The sequence below is a fragment of the Arachis stenosperma genome, chromosome 9, assembly GCF_014773155.1.
Source record: "Arachis stenosperma cultivar V10309 chromosome 9, arast.V10309.gnm1.PFL2, whole genome shotgun sequence".
In the NCBI taxonomy this organism is placed as follows: Eukaryota; Viridiplantae; Streptophyta; class Magnoliopsida; order Fabales; family Fabaceae; genus Arachis; species Arachis stenosperma.
The window spans coordinates 47,351,952-47,378,048 of NC_080385.1; the positions used below are offsets into that span (position 1 = coordinate 47,351,952).

Below are 26,097 nucleotides of genomic sequence, written 5' to 3' on the forward strand. Positions count from 1 at the left end.
CTTAATTCCTACAGCTTCTAAATCAAGGTTCAGATACCTGATTGCCCAGTAAGCTTTTTGCTCCAGCTCAACTGGCAAGTGACAGGCTTTGCCATAGACCAATTGATAAGGGGACATGCCAATGGTAGTCTTGTACGCTGTCCGGTATGCCCAGAGAGCATCATCAAGCCTCCTAGACCAGTCCTTTCTTGAAACACTGACAGTCTTCTCTAGAATCCTCTTAAGTTCCTTGTTGGAAACTTCAACCTGTCCACTTGTCTAAGGGTGATAGGGGGTTGCCACTTTATGATGGACTCCATATTTCTGCAGAAGAGAGTTCAGCTGTCTGTTATAGAAATGGCTTCCTCCATCACTAATGAGTGTCCTTGGGACACCAAACTGGCTAAAGATATATCTCTGAAGAAAGCTCATTACCACTTTGGCATCATTGGTGGGCAAAGCCACAGCTTCCACCCACTTGGACACATAGTCAACTGTCACTAGAATATAGTTGTTTGAATGTGAGGGTGGGAAAGGTCCCATGAAATCAATACCCCACACATCAAACAACTCAACCTCAAGAATCCCCTGCTATGGCATTTCATGGTTGGCAGGGAGATTCGTGGCTTTTTCACATCTGTAACAGTGCTTTACAAATGCTCTTGAGTCCCTGAAGAGAGTCGGCCAGTAAAACCCGCTCTGAAGGACCTTTGTAGCTGTCCTTTCACCACCAAAGTGGCCTCCATACTCAGAACCATGACAGAGCCAACGAATCTGCTGTTTTTCTTTATATGGGACACATCTCTGGATGATTCCATCTGAACATCTTTTAAAAAGGTATGATTCCTCCCAAATGTAGTACTTTGCATCAGTTAATAGCTTCTTCACTTGTTGCCTAATGTACTCCCTTAGGATAAAATTCATGGCCTTATAATTTGCAATGTCTGCAAACCATGGAGCCTGCTGAATGAGGAACAATTGCTCATTCGAAAACGTCTCAGTTACAACTGTGGGTGGTTGTACTCCTGCTTCAGGCTCAATTCTGGAAAGATGGTCAGCTACTTGATTCTCTGACCCTTTCCTGTCTTTTATCTCGATATCAAACTCCTGAAGGAGCAACACCCATCTGATTAATCTTGGTTTAGAATCCTGTTTGTTTAGAAGGTACTTCAAAGCAGCATGATCAGTATAAATAATAACCTTAGAACCAAGTAAATAGGACCTAAACTTATCAACAGCATACACAACAGCTAATAATTCCTTTTCTGTAGTTGTATAATTTTTTTGGGCATCATTTAACACACGACTGGCATAGTAAATGACATGTATAAGCTTACCATGCCTCTGTCCTAAAACAGCTCCTATAGCAAAGTCACTAGCATCACATATTAATTCAAATGGTAGATCCCAGTCAGGGGGAGCTATAATGGGAGTAGAGGTAAGGTTTGCTTTCAGAGTTTCAAAAGCATGCAAACAATCAGAATCAAAGACAAAAGGAACATCAGCAACCAACAGGTTACTTAGAGGTTTAGCAATTTTAGAAAAATCCTTTATAAATCTTCTATAAAATCCTGCATGACCCAAGAAACTCATGACTACCTTAACACTAGTTGGTGGTGGTAATTTTTCAATTACCTCCACCTTTGCTCTATCAACCTCATTTCCCTTACTTGAAATCCGGTGTCCAAGAACAATACCTTCTGTAACCATAAAGTGGCATTTTTCCCAATTTAAAACAAGGTTTGATTCTTGACACCGTTTCAAGACAAGAGATAAATGCTTAAGGCAGGATTCAAAAGAATTACCAAAAACAGAAAAGTTATCCATAAATACCTCAATAAACTTTTCAACCATATCAGAAAAAATTGAAAGCATACACCTCTGAAAAGTTGCTGGAGCATTGCAAAGTCCAAAAGGCATTCTTCTGTAGGCAAATACTCTAAAGGGCCATGTGAACATTGTCTTCTCTTGATCTTGAGGGTCCACTGCAATTTGATTATATCCAGAATATCCATCTATAAAACAATAAAATGCATGACCAGCTAACCTCTCAAGCATCTGATCAATGAAAGGCAGGGGAAATGATCCTTCCTTGTAGCAGTGTTGAGCCTCCTGTAGTCTATACACATCCTCTAACCTGTGACTGTTCTTATGGGAATAAGCTCATCTTTTTCATTCTTGATCACAGTCATCCCTCCTTTCTTGGGAACTACCTGCACAGGACTTATCCAAGGACTATCAGAAATAGGGTAAATAATTTCGGCTTTCCATAGTTTCATTACCTCTTTTTGGACCACCTCTTTCATGGTTGGATTGAGTCTCCTCTTTGGTTGCATAACTGGTTTAGCATCATCTTCAAGGAGGATCTTATGCATACACTTGGTTGGACTAATCCCCTTCAAGTCACTAATGGTCCACCCAAGAGCTGTTTTATGGCTCTTGAGCACTGAAATAGGCACCTCTTCCTCTTCAGGCTTCAGGGAAGAGCTAATAATCACTGGATATGAGTCATTCTCACCCAAAAACACATATTTCAGAGAAGGAGGCAAGGATTTGAGCTCAAGCTTGGGGGCTTCCTCCTCTACTTTAGGCGTGTGAACCATAGCCTTCTTGGGTGGTGAATTATCAATTTTAACTAATTTATACTTAGAGATAGGATCTAGAATGTCATTGAGCACTTCAGCTTTTAGTACCTCTTGAACAAGTGGTTCAATAACATTTATTTTCATACACCCTTCAGAATTATTAGGGTGCTTGAGAGCTTCAAAAAACATGAAGCACCACCTGTTCTTCATTGACCCTCAGGGTTAATTCACCATTTTGTACATCAATCAGAGATCTACCTGTAGCTAAAAAGGGTCTACCAAGTATAATAGAGGATTTTACCTCCTCTTCCATGTCTAATATAACAAAATCAACAGGAAAGATGAATGGTCCTACTTTAACAAGTAAATCCTCAACAACACCCACAGGTAATTGAATAGAAAGATCAGCAAGTTGAAGAGAAATATGAGTGGGTTTTACCTCCTCAATTTGAAGCTTTTTTATCACTGAAAGTGGCATGAGATTGATGCTAGCTCCAAGGTCTCATAAAGCTCTCTGAATGGTGACATCTCTAATGGTGCAAGAAATTACAAAGCTCTCTGGATCTGGCATCCTCTCAGGAAGGTTGTGTTGAATAATGGCACTGCATTCCTTGGTTAACACCAATGTTTCTTGTTCCTTCCAGTTCCTCTTGTGGGTCAACAATTCTTTCATAAATTTAGCATAGAGGGGTATTTGCTCAAGAGCCTCTACAAATGGAATGTTGATCTGTAGCTTCTTGAAGACATCTAAAAATTTAGAGAACTGCTTTTCTTTGGAAGCCTTCTAAAGTCTCTAAGGATATGGCATTTTTGGCCTATATTCAAGAGCCTTTGGCAATGTAGGATATGTGTCCAGAGACTCAGGGAACGGGTTGTCTGCATGCTTTGGAAGGGTGTGCTCCACTTCTTCCTTTTTCTCCTCTGGAGCTTTCTTTTCAACTAGCTCTTCATTGGCCCTTGTCTCAGAACCAGCTATCTTACCACTTCTCAATTGAATAACCTTGCAGTCTTCTCTTGGGTTCACCACTGTATCACCTGAAAATGTACTTACAGACCTCTCAGGTATTTGCTTGCTCACCTGGCCCATTTGCACTTCCAAGTTTCTAATGGAGGCTCTGGTTTCCTGCATAAAACTCCTCATTATCTCCCAATTAGAATCTTCCTTGGATTTAGAGTTAGCCTGCTGAGGCTGTTGTTGCTGTTGAGACTGAGATTGGCGGTTATTGTAATTGTTCTGTTGGAAGCCGCCCTGATAATTATTGTTGAAATTCTGAGGTCTCTGAGGTTGGTCTTTCCACCTAAAATTTGGGTGATTTCTCCATCCTTGATTGTATGTCTGAGAATAGGGGTCATTATTGGAATTTCTAGAACCACTCCCCATGTAATTAACATGTTCAGAAGAGGATTGAGCATAACCATAATTATCATTTTGCACTAAATTTCCTGCCATGTCATAGGAGACCTCTTGAGGTGGATTTTGGGTGTTGATAGCTGAGACTTGCATGCCACCCATGTGTTGAGTAAGTAGACTTATTTGCTGAGACATAGGCTTGTTCTGAGCAAGAATAGCATTAAGAGCTTCTACTTCCATGACACCCTTCTTCTGAGGAGCCTCAGAGTTCATAGGATTTCTGTTAGATGAGTATAAATATTGGTTACTAGCAACCAATTCAATAAGCTCAATAGTCTCCTCCGATGTCTTCTTCTTGTGCAACGAACCTCTTGCAGAATTGTCTAAGCACATTTTGGATATTTCGCCCAAACCTTCATAAAAGATATCTAGTTGAGTCCATTTAGAGAACATGTCCGGAGGCCATTGCCTAGTCAGTAGCTTGTATCTCTCCCAAGCTTCATACAGAGTTTCACCATCCTTCTGTCTGAAGGTCTGAACCTCCACCTTAAGCTTAGTCAGCTTCTTTGGTGGGAAAAATTTAGTGAGAAACTCAGTAACCACCTTGTTCCAAGTATCTAAACTCTCCTTGGGTTGAGAATCTAGCTATAGCTTTGCTCCATCCCTCAGAGCAAATGGGAAGAGCATGAGTTTGTACACCTCTAGGTTTACTCCATTTGTCTTCACAGCAATGTTCTGAAAACCGGATCGGACCAGCCGATTGAACCGGTCCAATAGGAATCGGCAATGTAAACGGTCCGGTCCGCCTCTAATAATCACCAATTTGAAAACCGTTTTAAAACCGCCGAACCGGTCGAAAACCGGCCGGTTAGACCGAATCGGTAACCGGCCGGTTGGACCGAACCGATAACCGGCCGGTTCTCTGTAAACGGCATCGTTTTGATTATTTGCAAAAAAAGAAAGAAAAAACATTACCTTTACAGCTTTACTCACTCCCCCCTTCTGGTGCACGAAATTGTGATCAATACTTTTCAAAACATAAACAATCCCTAGTAATGGCTCCAAAGACTTGGTGCTCAATACCATGGCATAAACACAACTTCGCACAACTAACCAGCAAGTGCACTGGGTCGTCCAAGTAATAAACCTTACGCGAGTAAGGGTCGATCCCACGGAGATTGGTGGTATGAAGCAAGCTATGGTCATCTTGTAAATCTCAGTCAGGCAGACTCAAATGTATAATGGTGATGAACGAAAATAACATAAAAGATAAAGATAGAGATACTTATGTATACCATTGGTGAGAGCTTCAGACAAGCGTATGAAGGTGCCTTCCCTTCCATCTCTCTGCTTTCCTACTGCCTTCATCCAATCCTTCTTACTCCTTTCCATGGCAAGCTCGTGTAGGGTTTCACCGTTGTCAGTGGCTACCTCCCATCCTCGCAGTGAAAGCTAATGCTCACGCACTCTGTCACAGTACGGCCAATCACCGGTTGGTTCCCGCTCCTACTGGAATAGAATCCCTCTTTTGCGTCTGTCACTAACGCCCAGCAGGTTAGGAGTTTGAAGCACGTCACAGTCATTCAATCATTGAATCCTACTCAGAATACCACAGACAAGGTTAGACCTTCCGGATTCTCTTGAATGCCGCCATCAGTTCTTGCCTATACCACAAAGACTCTGATCTCACGGAATGGCTGGCTCGTTTGTCAGGCGAGCACTCGGTTGTCAGGCGATCAACCATGCATCATGCAATCTGAAATCCAAGAGATATTCACTAAGCCTCAGATGCTTGTAGAACAAGAATGGTTGTCAGTCACCTTGTTCATAGGTGAGAATGATGATGAGTGTCAATCATCACCTTCATCAGATTGAAGAACAAGTGATATCTTGGACAAAGAACAAGCGGAATTGAATAGAAGAACAATAGTAATTGCATTAATACTCGAGGTACAGCAGAGCTTCACACCTTAATCTATGGTGTGTAGAAACTCCACCGTTGAAAATACATAAGAACAAGGTCTAGGCATGGCCGAATGGCCAGCCTCCCAAATGATCTAAGATAGCATAAAATTAGAAGATAGCTACCAAGATGTCTCTCAATACAATAGTAAAAGGTCCTACTTATAGAAAACTAGTAGCCTAAGGTGTACAAAGATGAGTAAATGACATAAAAAATCCACTTCCGGGCCCACTTGGTGTGTGCTTGGGCTGAGCAATGAAGCATTTTCGTGTAGAGACTTGTCTTGGAGTTAAACGCCAGCTTTTATGCCAGTTTGGGCGTTTAACTCCCAATTAGGTGCCACTTCCGGCGTTTAACGCTGGAATTTCTTGAGGTGACTTTGAACGCCAATTGGGCTTCTGTAGCTCCAGAAAATTCACTTCGAGTGCAGGGAGGTCAGAATCCAACAGCATCTGCAGTCCTTTTCAGTCTCTGGATCAGATTTTTGCTCAGATCCCTCAATTTCAGCCAGAAAATACCTAAAATCACAGAAAAACACACAAACTCATAGTAAAGTCCAGAAAAGTGAATTTTAACTAAAAACTAATAAAAATATACTAAAAACTAACTAAAAGATACTAAAGACATACTAAAAACAATGCCAAAAAGCGTACAAATTATCCGCTCATCACAACACCAAACTTAAATTGTTGCTTGTCCTCACGCAACTGAAAATCAAATAAGATAAAAAGAAGAGAATATACTATAGACTCCAAACTATCAATGAAACTTAGCTCCAAATTAGATGAGGGGGACTAGTAGCTTTTTGCCTCCAAACAGTTTTGGCATCTCACTTTATCCTCTGAGGTTCAGAATGATTGGCTTCTTTAGGAACTCAGAATCCAGATAGTGTTATTGATTCTCTTAGTTAAGTATGATGATTCTTGAACACAGCTACTTTATGAGTCTTGGCCGTGGCCCAAAGCACTCTGTCTTCCAGTATTACCACTGGATACATACATGCCACAGACACATAATTGGATGAACCTTTTCAGATTGTGACTCAGCTTTGCTAGAGTCCCCAATTAGATGTGTCCAGGGTTCTTAAGCACACTCTTTTTGCCTTGGATCACAACTTTATTTCTTTCTTTTTCTTTTTTTTTTCGTTTTTCTCTTTGTCTTTTTTTTTTTATATTCACTGCATTTTCTTGCTTCAAGAATCATTTTTATGATTTTTCAGATCCTCAGTAACATGTCTCCTTTTTCATCATTCTTTCAAGAGCCAACAATTTTAACATTCATGAACAACAAATTCAAAAGACATATGCACTGTTCAAGCATACATTCAGAAAACAAAAAGTATTGTCACCACATCAAACTAATTAAGCTAGTTTTAAAGATGAATTTGAAATCCTGTACTTCTTGTTCTTTTGTGATAAAAACAGTTTTCATTTAAGAAAGGTGATGGATTCATATTCATGGCTTTAAGGCATAGACACTAAGACACTAATGATCATAAGACACAAACATGGATAAACCTAAAGCATAATTTTCGAAAAACAGAAAAGCAAAGAACAAGGAGATTAAAGAACGGGTCCACCTTAGTGATAGCGGCTTGTTCTTCCTTTTGAAGGTCTTATGGAGTTCTTGAGCTCCTCAATGTCTCTTCCTTGTCTTTGTTGCTCCTTTCTCATGATTCTTTGATCTTCTCTAATTTCATGGAGGAGAATGCAGTGTTCTTGGTGCTCCACCCTTAGTTGTCCCATGTTGGAACTCAATTCTCCTAGGGAGGTGTTAATTTGCTCCCAATAGTCTTGTGGAGAAAAGTGCATCCCTTGAGGCATCTCAGGGATCTCTTGATGATAGGGGTCTCTTGTTTGCTCCATCCTTTTCTTAGTGATGGGCTTGAGGTCATGCCTTCTCAGTTGAACTGGCTTTGGATGCCATAAATGGTTATGGAAAAACAAAAAGCAATGCTTTTACCACACCAAACTTAAAAGGTTTGCTCGTCCTCGAGCAAAAGAAGAAAGAAGATAGTAGAAGGAGAAGAAATGGAGGAGAGGGAGATGGCTTTGTGGTTCGGCCAAAAAGGGAAAGAAGTGGTGTTTTAGGTTGTGTGAAAGTGAAGGTGTGAAGAAGGGTTTTTGGGGAAGAGGTATTGAGGTGATTGGTGAATGGGTGAAGAAGAGAGGGAGTGGTGGGTTGGTGGGGATCCTGTGGGGTCCACAGATCCTGTGGTGTCAAGGAAAAGTCATCCCTGCACCAAATGGCACTCAAAATCACGTTTTGAGCCATTTCTGGCGTTAAACGCCGGGCTGGTGCCCATTCCTGGCGTTTAACGCCAGGTTCTTGCCCTTTTCTGACGTTTAACGCCAGTCTGGTGCCCCTTTCTGGCGTTAAACGCCCAGAATGGTGCCAGACTGGGCGTTAAACGCCCAACTGCTAGCCTCACTGGCGTTTAAACGCCAGTGAGTTCTTCCTCCAGGGTGTGCTGTTTTTCTTCCTGTTTTTCATTCTGTTTTTGCTTTTTCAATTGATTTTGTGACTTCTTATGATCATCAACCTACAAAAAACATAAAATAACAAAAGAAACTATATAAATTATAATCATTGGGTTGCCTCCCAACAAGCGCTTCTTTAATGTCAGTAGCTTGACAGAGGGCTCTCATGGAGCCTCACAGATACTCAGAGCAATGTTGGAACCTCCCAACACCAAACTTAGAGTTTGAATGTGGGGGTTCAACACCAAACTTAGAGTTTGGTTGTGGCCTCCCAACACCAAACTTAGAGTTTGACTGTGGGGGCTCTGTTTGTCTCTGATTTGAGAGAAGCTCTTCATGCTTCTTCTCCATGGTGACAGAAGGATATCTTTGAGCCTTAAACACATAGGATTCTTCATTCACTTGAATGATCAGTTCACCTCCATCAACATCAATCACAGCCTTTGCTGTGGCTAGGAAGGGTCTGCCAAGGATAATGGATTCATCCATGCACTTCCCAGTCTCTAGGACTATGAAATCAGTAGGGATGTAATGGTCTTCAACTTTCACCAAAACATTCTCTACAAGTCCATGAGCTTGTTTTCTTGAGTTGTCTGCCATCTCTAGGGAGATTCTTGCAGCTTGTACCTCAAAGATCCCTAGCTTCTCCATTACAGAGAGAGGCATGAGGTTCACACTTGACCCTAAGTCACACAGAGCCTTCTTGAAGGTCATGGTGCCTATGGTACAAGGTATTGAAAACTTCCCAGGATCTTGTCTCTTTTGAGGTAATTTCTGTCTAGACAAGTCATCCAGCTCTTTGGTGAGCAAAGGAGGTTCATCCTCCCAAGTCTCATTTCCAAATAACTTGTCATTTAGCTTCATGATTGCTCCAAGGTATTTAGCAACTTGCTCTTCAGTGACATACTCATCCTCTTCAGAGGAAGAATACTCATTAGAGCTCATGAAGGGCAGAAGTAAGTCCAATGGAATCTCTATGGTCTCATTTTGAGCCTTAGATTCCCATGGTTCCTCATTAGGGGACTCAGAGGAGGCTAGTGCACGCCCATTGAGGTCTTCCTCAGTGGCGTCCACCTCCTCTCTTGCCTCTCCAAATTCGGCCATGGTTATGGCTTTGCACTCTCCTTTTGGATTTTCTTCTGTATTGCTTGGAAGAGTACTTGGAGGGAGTTCAGTAATTTTCTTGCTCAGCTGTCCCACTTGTGCTTCCAAATTCCTAATGGAAGACCTTGTTTCAGTCATGAAACTTTGAGTGGTTTTGATTAGATCAGAGACCAGGGTTGCTAAGTCAGAGGGGTTCTCAGGATCATAAGCTTCTTCTTCAGATGAAGCATCCTTAGTACTGCCAGGTGCATTTTGCAATCCAGACAGACTTTGAGAAATCAAATTGACTTGCTGAGTCAATATCTTGTTCTGAGCCAATATGGCATTCAGAGTATCAATCTCAAGAACTCCTTTCTTCTGATTTGTCCCATTGTTCACAGGATTCCTTTCAGAAGTGTACATGAATTGGTTATTTGCAACCATTTCAATTAGTTCTTGAGCTTCTGTAGGCGTCTTCTTCAGATGAAGAGATCCTCCAGCAGAGCTATCCAAAGACATCTTGGATAGTTCAGAGAGACCATCATAGAAAATACCTATGATGCTCCATTCAGAAAGCATGTCAGAAGGACATTTTCTGATTAATTGTTTGTATCTTTCCCAAGCTTCATAGAGGGATTCTCCTTCCTTCTGTCTGAAGGTTTGGACTTCCACTCTAAGCTTACTCAATTTTTGAGGTGGAAAGAACTTTGCCAAGAAGGCATTGACTAGCTTTTCCCAAGAGTTCAGGCTGTCTTTAGGTTGTAAGTCCAACCATATTCTAGCTCTGTCTCTTACAGCAAAAGGGAATAGCATTAGTCTGTAGACCTCAGGGTCAACCCCATTAGTCTTGACAGTGTCACAGATTTGCAAGAATTCAGCTAAGAACTGATGAGGATCTTCCAATGGAAGTCCATGGAACTTGCAATTCTGTTGCATTAGAGAAACTAATTGAGGCTTAAGCTCAAAGTTGTTTGCTCCAATGGCAGGGATAGAGATGCTTCTCCCATAGAAGTCGGGAGTAGGTGCAGTAAAGTCACCATGCACCTTCCTTGCATTGTTGGCATTGTTGTTGTTTTCGGCTGCCATGGGTTCTTTTTCTTTGAAGATTTCTGTTAGGTCCTCTACAGAGAGTTGTGCCTTAGCTTCTCTTAGCTTTCGCTTCAAGGTCCCTTCAGGTTCAGGGTCAGCTTCAACAAGAATGCCTTTGTCTTTGTTCCTGCTCATATGAAAGAGAAGAGAACAAGAAAATATGGAATCCTCTATGTCACAGTATAGAGATTCCTTGAGGTGTCAGAGGAAAAGAAAAATAGAAGAAAGAAGTAGAGAATTCGAACTTAATCAGATAGAGTTCGAATTGTGCATTGAGAAGGAGTGGTACTCCATAAATAGAAGGATGTGAGGAGAGGGGAATAGATTTTTCGAAAATTAAATTAAAAAGAGTTTAAAAACATTTTGAAAAATTGATTGATAATTTGCGAAAACTAAAAGTGGGAAAGAAATCAAGTGATTTTTGAAAAAGATATTGAAAACTATTTTTGAAAAAGATGTGATTAAAAAGATATGTTTGAAAAATTATGCTTTTAAAAAATGTGATTGAAAAGATATGATTTGAAAACAATTTTTAAAAAGATTTGATTTTAAAATTAATGACTTGGCTAACAAGAAAAGATATGATTCAAACATTAAACCTTTCTCAACAGAAAAGGCAACATACTTGAAATGTTGAATCAAATCATTAATGGATAGCAAGTATCTTTGAAAAAGGAAAGAAATTGATTTTGAAAACATTTGATTGAAAAGATATGATTTGAAAAAGATTTGATTTTGAAAAACTTTGAAAACTTGAAAAAGATTTGCATTAAAAACAAAATCTTCCCTCCTTGTGCCATCCTGGCGTTAAACGCCCAGAATGGTGCACATTCTGGCGTTTAACGCCCAATGCACTACCTTTTTGGGCGTTAAACGCCCAACCAGGCACCTTGGCTGGCGTTTAAACGCCAGTCTGCCTTCTTCACTGGGCGTTTTGAACGCTCAACTTTTTCTGTATAATTCCTCTGCTGTATGTTCTGAATCTTCAATTCTCTGTATTATTGACTTGAAAAGACACAAATTAAAAATATTTTTGGAATTTTAATAATGAGGAATAATCAAAATGCAACTAAAATCAAATAATAATGCATGCAAGACACCAAACTTAGCAGTTTGTATACTACGGACACTAACAACATGAGAATGTACATGACAAACAACAGAAATACTCAAGTCAATAGAATTCAAAGATCAAAACAAGGAAATCATCAAGAACAACTTGAAGATTAATGAAGACACATGCATAAATTAGAAAAATGCATGAAGAACAGAAACATGCAATTGACACCATACTTAAAATGAGACACTAGACTTAAACAAGAAATATTTTTGGTTTTTATGATTTTGTAATTTTTTTGTGGTTTTTTCGAAAATTAAGTGGAAAAGAAAATAAAGGTTTCAAAATTCTTAATGAGAATTCCAGGAATCATGCAATGTTAGTCTAAAGCTTTAGTCTAAAGGAATTAGACATGGCCAGCCAAGCTTCAGCAGGACATTACATTCAAGAACTAAATTGATGAGAATCAATCAGCTTTGGTGATGATAAGATCATCACCTTGAAATACTAGAATTCATTCTTAAGAACTCTGAAAAAAAAAATACCTAATCTAAGCAACAAGATGAACCGTCAGTTGTCCATACTCGAAACAATCCCCGGCAACGGCGCCAAAAACTTGGTGCACGAAATTGTGATCACTACACTTCGCACAACTAACCAGCAAGTTGGTGCACGAAATTGTGATCAATACTTTTTCAAAACACAAATAATCCCTAGTAATGGCTCCAAAGACTTGGTGCTCAATACCATGGCATAAACACAACTTCGCACAACTAACCAGCAAGTGCACTGGGTCGTCCAAGTAATAAACCTTACGCGAGTAAGGGTCGATCCCACGGAGATTGGTGGTATGAAGCAAGCTATGGTCACCTTGTAAATCTCAGTCAGGCAGACTCAAATGGGTATAGTGATGAACGAAAATAATATAAAGATAAAGATAGTGATACTTATGTATATCATTGGTGTAAGAGCTTCAGACAAGCGTATGAAGATGCCTTCCCTTCCGTCTCTCTGCTTTCCTACTGCCTTCATCCAATCCTTCTTACTCCTTTCCATGGCAAGCTCATGTAGGGTTTCACTGTTGTCAGCAGCTACCTCCCATCCGCGCAGTGAAAGCTAATGCACGCACTCTGTCACAGTACTGCCAATCACCGGTTTGGTTCCCTCCCCTACCGGAATAGAATCACTCTTTTGCGTTTGTCACTAACGCCCAGTAGGTTACAGGTTTGAAGCACGTCACAGTCATTCAATCATTGAATCCTACTCAGAATACCACAGACAAGGTTAGACCTTCCGGATTCTCTTGAATGCTGCCATCAGTTCTTGCCTATACCATGAAGACTCTGATCTCACGGAATGGCTGGCTCGTTTGTCAGGCGAGCACTCGGTTGTCAGGCGATCAACCATGCATCATGCAATCAGAAATCCAAGAGATATTCACTAAGCCTCAGATGCTTGTAGAACAAGAATGGTTGTCAGTCACCTTGTTCATGGGTGAGAATGATGATGAGTGTCACGGATCATCACATTCATCAAGTTGAAGAACAAGTGATATCTTGGTAAAAGAACAAGCGGAATTGAATAGAAGAACAATAGTAATTGCATTAATACTCGAGGTACAGCAGAGCTCCACACCTTAATCTATGGTGTGTAGAAACTCCACCGTTGAAAATACATAAGAACAAGGTCTAGGCATGGCCGAATGGCCAGCCTCCCAATGATCTAAGAACTAGATGTCCAAAGATGATCAAAGGATCAAAAACAATCCAAAGATGTAAATACAATAGTAAAAGGTTCTATATATAGAAAACTAGTAGCCTAAGGTGTACAAAGGTGAGTAAATGACATAAAAATCCACTTCCGGGCCCACTTGGTGTGTGCTTGGGCTGAGCAATGAAGTAATTTTCGTGTAGAGACTCTTCTTGGCGTTTAACTCCCATTTTGGTGCCAGTTTGGGCGTTTAACTCCCATTTAGGTGCCAGTTCCGGCGTTTAACGCTGGGATTTCTGTAGGTGACTTTGAACGCCGGTTTGGGCCATCAAATCTTGGGCAAAGTATGGATTATTATATATTGCTGGAAAGCCCAGGATGTCTACTTTCCAACGCCGTTGAGAGCGCGCCAATTGGGCTTCTGTAGCTCCAGAAAATCCACTTCGAGTGCAGGGAGGTCAGAATCCAACAGCATCTGCAGTCCTTTTCAGTCTCTGAATCAGATTTTTGCTCAGGTCCCTCAATTTCAGCCAGAAAATACCTGAAATCACAGAAAAACACACAAACTCATAGTAAAGCCCAGAAAAGTGAATTTTAACTAAAAACTAATAAAAATATACTAAGAACTCAACTAAAACTACTAAAAACATACTAAAAACAATGCCAAAAAGCATACAAATTATCCGCTCATCACAACACCAAACTTAAATTGTTGCTTGTCCCCAAGCAACTAAAAATCAAATAAGATAAAAAGAAGAGAATATACTATAGACTCCAAATTATCAATGAAACTTAGCTCCAAATTAGATGAGCGGGACTAGTAGCTTTTTGCCTCCGAACAGTTTTGGCATCTCACTCTATCCTTTGAAATTCAGAATGATTGGCTTCTTTAGGAACTCAGAATCCAGATAGTGTTATTGATTCCCCTAGTTAAGTATGATGATTCTTGAACACAGCTACTTTATGAGTCTTGGCCGTGGCCCAAAGCACTCTGTCTTCCAGTATTACCACCGGATACATACATGCCACAGACACATAATTGGGTGAACCTTTTCAGATTGTGACTCAGCTTTGCTAAAGTCCACAATTAGAGGTGTCCAGGGTTCTTAAGCACACTCTTTTTGCCTTGGATCACAACTTTATTTCCTTCTTTTTCTTTCTTTTTCTCTTTCTTTCTCTTTTTTTTTCGTTTTTCTCTCTTCTTTTTTTTTTGTATTCACTGCTTTTTCTTGCTTCAAGAATCATTTTATGATTTTTCAGATCCTCAGTAACATGTCTCCTTTTTCATCATTCTTTCAAGAGCCAACAATTTTAACATTCATGAACAACAAATTCAAAAGACATATGCACTGTTCAAGCATACATTCAGAAAACAAAAAGTATTGTCACCACATCAAACTAATTAAGCTAGTTTTAAAGATGAATTTGAAATCCTGTACTTCTTGTTCTTTTGTGATAAAAACAGTTTTCATTTAAGAAAGGTGATGGATTCATATTCATAGCTTTAAGGCATAGACACTAAGACACTAATGATCATAAGACACAAACATAGACAAACATAAGCATAAAAATTCGAAAAAACAGAAGAATAAGGAACAAGGAAATCAAGGAACGGGTCCACCTTAGTGATGGCGGCTCTTCCTTCCTCTTGAAGGTCCTATGGAGTGTTGAGCTCCTCAATGTCTCTTCCTTGTCTTTGTTGCTCCTCTCTCATGATGAGAGGGGTCTCTTGTTTGCTCCATCCTTTTCTTAGTGATGGGCTTGAGGTCATGCCTTCTCAGTTGAACCGGCTTCCCTCTTGAATTTCTCTTCCATTGGGCGTCCTCTTCACAGATATTTATGAGGACTTGGTCCAACCTTTTGATCAAAGTTGACCCTTCTTCATGGCCACAACTTCATAGAAGTGGTCTTGATGCACCCTTGAGATGAATCTCTCCATCTCTCATGACTCGGAGGTAGAAGCTTTTGCCTTCCCTTTCCTCTTTCTAGAGGTTTCTCCGGCCTTGGATGCCATAAAATGGTTATGGAAAAACAAAAAGCAATGCTTTTTCCACACCAAACTTAAAAGGTTTGCTCGTCCTCGAGCAAAAGAAGAAAGAAGAGAGTAGAAGAAGAAGAAATGGAGGAGAGGGAGATGGCTTTGTGGTTCGGCCAAAAGAGGGAGAGAAGTGGTGTTTGATGAAGGATAGATGTGAGTGGTGAAGAGAAAGAGATGTTGAGGTGATTGATGAATGGGGGAAGAAGAGAGAGAGTGATGGTGGGGTCCTGTGGGGTCCACAGATCCTGTGGTGTCAAGGAAAAGTCATCCCTGCACCAAATGTTGCTCAAAATCACGTTTTGAGCCATTTCTGGCGTTAAATGCCGGGCTGGTGCCCATTCCTGGCGTTTAACGCCAGGTTGTAGCCCTTTTCTGGCGTTTAACGCCAGTCTGGTGCCCCTTTCTGGCGTTAAACGCCCAGAATGGTGCCAGACTGGGCGTTAAACGCCCAACTGCTAGGCTTACTGGCATTTAAACGCCAGCAGCTTCTTCCTCCAGGGTGTGCTGTTTTTCTTCCTGTTTTTCATCCTGTTTTTGCTTTTTTCATTGTTTTTGTGACTTCTTATGATCATCAACCTACAAAAAAGATAAAATAACAAAAGAAAATAGTTAACTATAAAACATTGGGTTGCCTCCCAACAAGCGCTTCTTTAATGTCATTAGCTTGACAGAGGTCTCTCATGGAGCCTTACAAATGATCAGAGCAATGTGGGAACCTCCCATCACCAAACTTAGAGTTTGAGTGTGGGGGTTCAACACCAAACTTAGAGTTTGGTTGTGGCCTCCCAACACCAAACTTAGAGTTTGACTTTGGGGGCTCTATTTGTCTCTGATTTGAGGGAAGCTCTTCAAGCTTCATCTCCATGGTGACAGAGGGATATCCTTGAGCCTTAAACATAAAGGATTCTTCATTCACTTGAATGATCAGTTCACCTCTATCAACATCAATCACAGCCTTTGCTGTGGCTAGGAAGGGTCTGCCAAGGATGATGGTTTCATCCATGCACTTCCCAGTCTCTAGGACTATGAAATCAGTAGGGATGTAATGGTCTTCAATCTTCACCAAAACATTCTCTACAAGTCCATGAGCTTGTTTTCTTGAATTGTCTGCCATCTCTAATGAGATTCTTGCAGCTTGCACCTCAAAGATCCCTAATTTCTCCATTACAGAGAGGGGCATGAGGTTTACACTTGACCCTAAGTCACACAAGGCCTTTTTGAAGGTCATGGTGCCTATGGTACAAGGTATAGAAAACTTCCCAGGATCCTGCCTCTTTTGAGGCAGTTTCTGCCTAGACAAGTCATCCAGTTCTTTGGTGAGCAAAGGTGGTTCATCCTCCCAAGTCTCATTTCCAAATAACTTGTCATTTAGCTTCATGATTGCTCCAAGGTATTTAGCAACTTGCTCTTCAGTGACATACTCATCCTCTTCAGAGGAAGAATACTCATCAGAGCTCATGAATGGCAGAAGTAAGTCCAATGGAATCTCTATGGTCTCATTTTGAGCCTCAGATTCCCATTGTTCCTCATTGAGGAACTCAGAGGAGATTGGTACACGCCCATTGAGGTCTTCCTCAGTGGCGTCCTCCTCCTTTCTTTCCTCTCCATATTCGGCCATGTCTATGGCTTTGCACTCTCCTTTTGGATTTTCTTCTGTATTACTTGGGAGAGTGCTAGGAGGGAGTTCAGTAACTTTCTTGCTTAGCTGACCTACTTGTCCTTCCAAATTTCTGATGGAGGACCTTGTTTCATTCATGAAACTTTGAGTGGTCTTTATTAGATCAGAGACCATTGTTGCTAAGTCAGAAGTATTCTGCTTAGAACTCTCTGTCTGTTGCTGAGAAGATGATGGAAAAGGCTTGCTATTGCTAAACCTGTTTCTTCCACCATTATTGTTATTGAAACCTTGTTGAGGTCCCTCTTGATTCTTCCATGAGAGATTTGGGTGATTTCTCCATGAAGAATTATAGGTGTTACCATAGGGTTCTCCTAGGTAATTCACCTCTTCCATTGAAGGGTTCTCAGGATCATAAGCTTCTTCCTCAGATGAAGCCTCCTTAGTACTGCTTGGTGCATTTTGCATTCCAGACAGACTTTGAGAAATCAAATTGACTTGTTGAGTCAATATTTTATTCTGAGCCAAAATGGCGTTCAGAGTGTCAATCTCAAGAACTCCTTTCTTCTGACTTGTCCCATTGTTCACAGGATTCCTTTCAGAAGTGTACATGAATTGGTTATTTGCAACCATCTCAATGAGCTCTTGAGCCTCTGTAGGCGTCTTCTTCAGATGAAGAGATCCTCCAGCAGAGCTATCCAAAGACATCTTGGACAGTTCAGAGAGACCATCATAGAAGATACCTATGATGCTCCATTCAGAAAGCGTGTCAGAAGGACATTTTCTGATTAATTGTTTGTATCTTTCCCAAGCTTCATAGAGGGATTCCCCATCCTTCTGTCTGAAGGTTTGGACTTCCACTCTAAGCTTACTCCATCTTTGTGGTGGAAAGAACTTTGCCAAGAAGGCATTGACTAGCTTTTCCCAAGAGTTCAGGCTTTCTTTAGGTTGTGAGTCCAACCATATTCTAGCTCTGTCTCTTACAGCAAAAGGGAATAGCATCAGTCTATAGACCTCAGGGTCTACCCCATTAGTCTTGACTGTGTCACAGATTTGCAAGAATTCAGCTAAGAACTGATGAGGATCTTCCATTGGAAGTCCATGGAACTTGCAATTCTGTTGCATTAGAGAAACTAATTGAGGCTTAAGCTCAAAGTTGTTTGCTCCAATGGCAGGGATAGAGATGCTTCTCCCATAAAAATCAGGAGTAGGTGCAGTAAAGTCACCCAGCACCTTCCTTGCATTGTTTGCATTGTTGTTATTTTCGGCTGCCATGTCTTCTTCCTCTTTGAAGAATTCGGTCAGGTCCCCTAAAGAGAGTTGTGCTTTGGCTTCTCTTAGCTTTCTCTTCAAGGTCCTTTCGGGTTCAGGGTCAGCTTCAACAAGAATGCCTTTGTCTTTGTTCCTGCTCATAAGAAAGAGAAGAGAACAAGAAAATATGGAATCCTCTATGTCACATTATAGAGATTCCTTGAGGTGTCAGAGGAAGAAAAATGGAAGACAGAGGTAGAAAATTCGAACTTATCAAAGAAGATGGAGTTCGAATTTTGCATTAAGGAATAGTGTTAGTCCAAAAATAGAAGGATGTGAGAAGAAGGGAAGTAATTTTCGAAAATTTAAGTAAAAGATTTTGAAAACATTTTGAAAAACACTTAATTGATTTTCGAAAATAAGAGTGGAAAAGAAATCAAGTGATTTTTGAAGGAGATTTGAAATTAGAAATCAAAAAGATATGATTGAAAACTCATTTGAAAAAGATATGATTGGTTTTAAAAAGATGTAATTGATAAGATATGATTTGAAAAACATTTTAAAAAGATTTGATTTGAAAACAATTTGAAAAGATATGATTTTAAAAATTAATGACTTGCCTAACAAGAAAAGATATGATTCAAACATAAAACCTTCCTCAACAGAAAAGGCAAAAAATGTTCAATCAAATCATTAATTGTTAGTAAGTATCTTTGAAAAAGGAAAGAAATTGATTTTGAAAACATTTGATTGAAAAGATTTGATTTGAAAAAGATTTGATTTTGAAAAACTTTGAAAACTTGAAAAAAAAATTGATTTTGAAAACAAAATCTTCCCCCTTTGCCATCCTGGCGTTAAACGCCCAGAATGGTGCACATTCTGGCATTTAACGCCCAAACTACTACCCTTTTGGGCGTTAAACGCCCAGCCAGGCACCCTGGCTGGCGTTTAAACGCCAGTCTGTCTTCTTCACTGGGCATTTTTGAATGCCCAGCTTTTTCTGTATAATTCCTCTGCAGTATGTTCTGAATCTTCAATTCTCTGTATTATTGACTTGAAAAGACACAAATTAAAAATATTTTTGGATTTTTAATAATAAGGAATAATTAAAATGCAACTAAAATCAAATGCATGCAAGACACCAAACTTAGCAGTTTGTATACTACTGACACTAACAAGATGAGAATGCACATGAGAAACAACAAAACACTCAAGTCAATAGAATTCAAAGATCAAAACAAGAAAATCATCAAGAACAACTTGAAGATTAATTAAGACACATGCAAAAATTCGAAAAATGCAAGAAGAACAAAAACATGCAATTGACACCAAACTTAAGATGAGACTGTAGACTCAAACAAGAAATATTTTTGGTTTTTATGATTTTGTAAATTTTTTTGGTTTTTTCGAAAATTAAGTGGAAGAAGAAAATAAAGGTATCAAAATTCTTAATGAGAATTCCAGGAATCATGCAATGTTAGTCTAAAGCTTTAGTCTAAAGGAATTAGACATGGCCGGCTAAGCTTCAGCAGGACATTGCATTCAAGAGCTAAATTGATGATAATCAATCAGCCTTGGTGATGATAAGAACATCACCTTGAAACACTAGAATTCATTCTTAAGAACTCTGAAGAAAAATACCTAATCTAAGCAACAAGATGAACCGTCAGTTGTCCATACACAAGAATAATCCCCGGCAACGGCGCCAAAAACTTGGTGCACGAAATTGTGATCAATACTTTTTCAAAACACAAATAATCCCTAGTAATGGCTCCAAAGACTTGGTGCTCAATACCATGGCATAAACACAACTTCGCACAACTAACCAGCAAGTGCACTGGGTCGTCCAAGTAATAAACCTTACGCGAGTAAGGGTCGATCCCACGGAGATTGGTGGTATGAAGCAAGCTATGGTCACCTTGTAAATCTCAGTCAGGCAGACTCAAATGGGTATAGTGATGAACGAAAATAATATAAAGATAAAGATAGTGATACTTATGTATATCATTGGTGTAAGAGCTTCAGACAAGCGTATGAAGATGCCTTCCCTTCCGTCTCTCTGCTTTCCTACTGCCTTCATCCAATCCTTCTTACTCCTTTCCATGGCAAGCTCATGTAGGGTTTCACTGTTGTCAGCAGCTACCTCCCATCCGCGCAGTGAAAGCTAATGCACGCACTCTGTCACAGTACTGCCAATCACCGGTTTGGTTCCCTCCCCTACCGGAATAGAATCACTCTTTTGCGTTTGTCACTAACGCCCAGTAGGTTACAGGTTTGAAGCACGTCACAGTCATTCAATCATTGAATCCTACTCAGAATACCACAGACAAGGTTAGACCTTCCGGATTCTCTTGAATGCTGCCATCAGTTCTTGCCTATACCACGAAGACTCTGATCTCACGGAATGGCTGGCTCGTTTGTCAGGCGAGCACTCGGTTGTCAGGCGATCAACCATGCATCATGCAATCAGAAATCCAAGAGATATTCACTAAGCCTCAGATGCTTGTAGAACAAGAATGGTTGTCAGTCACCTTGTTCATGGGTGAGAATGATGATGAGTGTCACGGATCATCACATTCATCAAGTTGAAGAACAAGTGATATCTTGGTAAAAGAACAAGCGGAATTGAATAGAAGAACAATAGTAATTGCATTAATACTCGAGGTACAGCAGAGCTCCACACCTTAATCTATGGTGTGTAGAAACTCCACCGTTGAAAATACATAAGAACAAGGTCTAGGCATGGCCGAATGGCCAGCCTCCCAATGATCTAAGAACTAGATGTCCAAAGATGATCAAAGGATCAAAAACAATCCAAAGATGTAAATACAATAGTAAAAGGTTCTATATATAGAAAACTAGTAGCCTAAGGTGTACAAAGGTGAGTAAATGACATAAAAATCCACTTCCGGGCCCACTTGGTGTGTGCTTGGGCTGAGCAATGAAGTAATTTTCGTGTAGAGACTCTTCTTGGCGTTTAACTCCCATTTTGGTGCCAGTTTGGGCGTTTAACTCCCATTTAGGTGCCTGTTCCGGCGTTTAACGCTGGGATTTCTGTAGGTGACTTTGAACGCCGGTTTGGGCCATCAAATCTTGGGCAAAGTATGGACTATTATATATTGCTGGAAAGCCCAGGATGTCTACTTTCCAACGCCGTTGAGAGCGCGCCAATTGGGCTTCTGTAGCTCCAGAAAATCCACTTCGAGTGCAGGGAGGTCAGAATCCAACAGCATCTGCAGTCCTTTTCAGTCTCTGAATCAGATTTTTGCTCAGGTCCCTCAATTTCAGCCAGAAAATACCTGAAATCACAGAAAAACACACAAACTCATAGTAAAGCCCAGAAAAGTGAATTTTAACTAAAAACTAATAAAAATATACTAAGAACTCAACTAAAACTACTAAAAACATACTAAAAACAATGCCAAAAAGCATACAAATTATCCGCTCATCACAACACCAAACTTAAATTGTTGCTTGTCCCCAAGCAACTGAAAATCAAATAAGATAAAAAGAAGAGAATATACTATAGACTCCAAATTATCAATGAAACTTAGCTCCAAATTAGATGAGCGGGACTAGTAGCTTTTTGCCTCCGAACAGTTTTGGCATCTCACTCTATCCTTTGAAATTCAGAATGATTGGCTTCTTTAGGAACTCAGAATCCAGATAGTGTTATTGATTCCCCTAGTTAAGTATGATGATTCTTGAACACAGCTACTTTATGAGTCTTGGCCGTGGCCCAAAGCACTCTGTCTTCCAGTATTACCACCGGATACATACATGCCACAGACACATAATTGGGTGAACCTTTTCAGATTGTGACTCAGCTTTGCTAAAGTCCACAATTAGAGGTGTCCAGGGTTCTTAAGCACACTCTTTTTGCCTTGGATCACAACTTTATTTCCTTCTTTTTCTTTCTTTTTCTCTTTCTTTCTCTTTTTTTTTTTCGTTTTTCTCTCTTCTTTTTTTTTTTTTGTATTCACTGCTTTTTCTTGCTTCAAGAATCATTTTTATGATTTTTCAGATCCTCAGTAACATGTCTCCTTTTTCATCATTCTTTCAAGAGCCAACAATTTTAACATTCATGAACAACAAATTCAAAAGACATATGCACTGTTCAAGCATACATTCAGAAAACAAAAAGTATTGTCACCACATCAAACTAATTAAGCTAGTTTTAAAGATGAATTTGAAATCCTGTACTTCTTGTTCTTTTGTGATAAAAACAGTTTTCATTTAAGAAAGGTGATGGATTCATATTCATAGCTTTAAGGCATAGACACTAAGACACTAATGATCATAAGACACAAACATAGACAAACATAAGCATAAAAATTCGAAAAAACAGAAGAATAAGGAACAAGGAAATCAAGGAACGGGTCCACCTTAGTGATGGCGGCTCTTCCTTCCTCTTGAAGGTCCTATGGAGTGCTTGAGCTCCTCAATGTCTCTTCCTTGTCTTTGTTGCTCCTCTCTCATGATGAGAGGGGTCTCTTGTTTGCTCCATCCTTTTCTTAGTGATGGGCTTGAGGTCATGCCTTCTCAGTTGAACCGGCTTCCCTCTTGAATTTCTCTTCCATTGGGCGTCCTCTTCACAGATATTTATGAGGACTTGGTCCAACCTTTTGATCAAAGTTGACCCTTCTTCATGGCCACAACTTCATAGAAGTGGTCTTGATGCACCCTTGAGATGAATCTCTCCATCTCTTATGACTCGGAGGTAGAAGCTTTTGCCTTCCCTTTCCTCTTTCTAGAGGTTTCTCCGGCCTTGGATGCCATAAAATGGTTATGGAAAAACAAAAAGCAATGCTTTTTCCACACCAAACTTAAAAGGTTTGCTCGTCCTCGAGCAAAAGAAGAAAGAAGAGAGTAGAAGAAGAAGAAATGGAGGAGAGGGAGATGGCTTTGTGGTTCGGCCAAAAGAGGGAGAGAAGTGGTGTTTGATGAAGGATAGATGTGAGTGGTGAAGAGAAAGAGATGTTGAGGTGATTGATGAATGGGGGAAGAAGAGAGAGAGTGATGGTGGGGTCCTGTGGGGTCCACAGATCCTGTGGTGTCAAGGAAAAGTCATCCCTGCACCAAATGTTGCTCAAAATCACGTTTTGAGCCATTTCTGGCGTTAAACGCCGGGCTGGTGCCCATTCCTGGCGTTTAACGCCAGGTTGTAGCCCTTTTCTGGCGTTTAACGCCAGTCTGGTGCCACTTTCTGGCGTTAAACGCCCAGAATGGTGCCAGACTGGGCGTTAAACGCCCAACTGCTAGGCTTACTGGCATTTAAACGCCAGCAGCTTCTTCCTCCAGGGTGTGCTGTTTTTCTTCCTGTTTTTCATCCTGTTTTTGCTTTTTTCATTGTTTTTGTGACTTCTTATGATCATCAACCTACAAAAAAGATAAAATAACAAAAGAAAATAGTTAACTATAAAACATTGGGTTGCCTCCCAACAAGCGCTTCTTTAATGTCATTAGCTTGACAGAGGTCTCTCATGGAGCCTTACAAATGATCAGAGCAATGTGGGAACCTCCCATCACCAAACTTAGAGTTTGAGTGTGGGGGTTCAACACCAAACTTAGAGTTTGGTTGTGGCCTCCCAACACCAAACTTAGAGTTTGACTTTGGGGGCTCTATTTGTCTCTGATTTGAGGGAAGCTCTTCAAGCTTCATCTCCATGGTGACAGAGGGATATCCTTGAGCCTTAAACATAAAGGATTCTTCATTCACTTGAATGATCAGTTCACCTCTATCAACATCAATCACAGCCTTTGCTGTGGCTAGGAAGGGTCTGCCAAGGATGATGGTTTCATCCATGCACTTCCCAGTCTCTAGGACTATGAAATCAGTAGGGATGTAATGGTCTTCAATCTTCACCAAAACATTCTCTACAAGTCCATGAGCTTGTTTTCTTGAATTGTCTGCCATCTCTAATGAGATTCTTGCAGCTTGCACCTCAAAGATCCCTAATTTCTCCATTACAGAGAGGGGCATGAGGTTTACACTTGACCCTAAGTCACACAAGGCCTTTTTGAAGGTCATGGTGCCTATGGTACAAGGTATAGAAAACTTCCCAGGATCCTGCCTCTTTTGAGGCAGTTTCTGCCTAGACAAGTCATCCAGTTCTTTGGTGAGCAAAGGTGGTTCATCCTCCCAAGTCTCATTTCCAAATAACTTGTCATTTAGCTTCATGATTGCTCCAAGGTATTTAGCAACTTGCTCTTCAGTGACATACTCATCCTCTTCAGAGGAAGAATACTCATCAGAGCTCATGAATGGCAGAAGTAAGTCCAATGGAATCTCTATGGTCTCATTTTGAGCCTCAGATTCCCATTGTTCCTCATTGAGGAACTCAGAGGAGATTGGTACACGCCCATTGAGGTCTTCCTCAGTGGCGTCCTCCTCCTTTCTTTCCTCTCCATATTCGGCCATGTCTATGGCTTTGCACTCTCCTTTTGGATTTTCTTCTGTATTACTTGGGAGAGTGCTAGGAGGGAGTTCAGTAACTTTCTTGCTTAGCTGACCTACTTGTCCTTCCAAATTTCTGATGGAGGACCTTGTTTCATTCATGAAACTTTGAGTGGTCTTTATTAGATCAGAGACCATTGTTGCTAAGTCAGAAGTATTCTGCTTAGAACTCTCTGTCTGTTGCTGAGAAGATGATGGAAAAGGCTTGCTATTGCTAAACCTGTTTCTTCCACCATTATTGTTATTGAAACCTTGTTGAGGTCCCTCTTGATTCTTCCATGAGAGATTTGGGTGATTTCTCCATGAAGAATTATAGGTGTTACCATAGGGTTCTCCTAGGTAATTCACCTCTTCCATTGAAGGGTTCTCAGGATCATAAGCTTCTTCCTCAGATGAAGCCTCCTTAGTACTGCTTGGTGCATTTTGCATTCCAGACAGACTTTGAGAAATCAAATTGACTTGTTGAGTCAATATTTTATTCTGAGCCAAAATGGCGTTCAGAGTGTCAATCTCAAGAACTCCTTTCTTCTGACTTGTCCCATTGTTCACAGGATTCCTTTCAGAAGTGTACATGAATTGGTTATTTGCAACCATCTCAATGAGCTCTTGAGCCTCTGTAGGCGTCTTCTTCAGATGAAGAGATCCTCCAGCAGAGCTATCCAAAGACATCTTGGACAGTTCAGAGAGACCATCATAGAAGATACCTATGATGCTCCATTCAGAAAGCGTGTCAGAAGGACATTTTCTGATTAATTGTTTGTATCTTTCCCAAGCTTCATAGAGGGATTCCCCATCCTTCTGTCTGAAGGTTTGGACTTCCACTCTAAGCTTACTCCATCTTTGTGGTGGAAAGAACTTTGCCAAGAAGGCATTGACTAGCTTTTCCCAAGAGTTCAGGCTTTCTTTAGGTTGTGAGTCCAACCATATTCTAGCTCTGTCTCTTACAGCAAAAGGGAATAGCATCAGTCTATAGACCTCAGGGTCTACCCCATTAGTCTTGACTGTGTCACAGATTTGCAAGAATTCAGCTAAGAACTGATGAGGATCTTCCATTGGAAGTCCATGGAACTTGCAATTCTGTTGCATTAGAGAAACTAATTGAGGCTTAAGCTCAAAGTTGTTTGCTCCAATGGCAGGGATAGAGATGCTTCTCCCATAAAAATCAGGAGTAGGTGCAGTAAAGTCACCCAGCACCTTCCTTGCATTGTTTGCATTGTTGTTATTTTCGGCTGCCATGTCTTCTTCCTCTTTGAAGAATTCGGTCAGGTCCCCTAAAGAGAGTTGTGCTTTGGCTTCTCTTAGCTTTCTCTTCAAGGTCCTTTCGGGTTCAGGGTCAGCTTCAACAAGAATGCCTTTGTCTTTGTTCCTGCTCATAAGAAAGAGAAGAGAACAAGAAAATATGGAATCCTCTATGTCACATTATAGAGATTCCTTGAGGT

General features: G+C 40.5%; 3 non-coding genes across 3 annotated transcripts; all 3 read left to right on the plus strand.

The window, feature by feature from the left end:
* Positions 1–10,014: 10,014 nt before the first annotated feature.
* LOC130952526 (small nucleolar RNA R71) lies at positions 10,015–10,122 on the plus strand. The gene has a single exon (XR_009074706.1). It is a non-coding gene; the product is annotated as a small nucleolar RNA R71 (small nucleolar RNA).
* A 7,590-nt stretch (positions 10,123–17,712) lies between these two features.
* Positions 17,713–17,820, plus strand: LOC130953970 (small nucleolar RNA R71). The gene has a single exon (XR_009076129.1). It is a non-coding gene; the product is annotated as a small nucleolar RNA R71 (small nucleolar RNA).
* A 7,561-nt stretch (positions 17,821–25,381) lies between these two features.
* On the plus strand, positions 25,382–25,489 carry LOC130953971 (small nucleolar RNA R71). The gene has a single exon (XR_009076130.1). It is a non-coding gene; the product is annotated as a small nucleolar RNA R71 (small nucleolar RNA).
* The last annotated feature ends 608 nt before the right edge of the window (positions 25,490–26,097 follow it).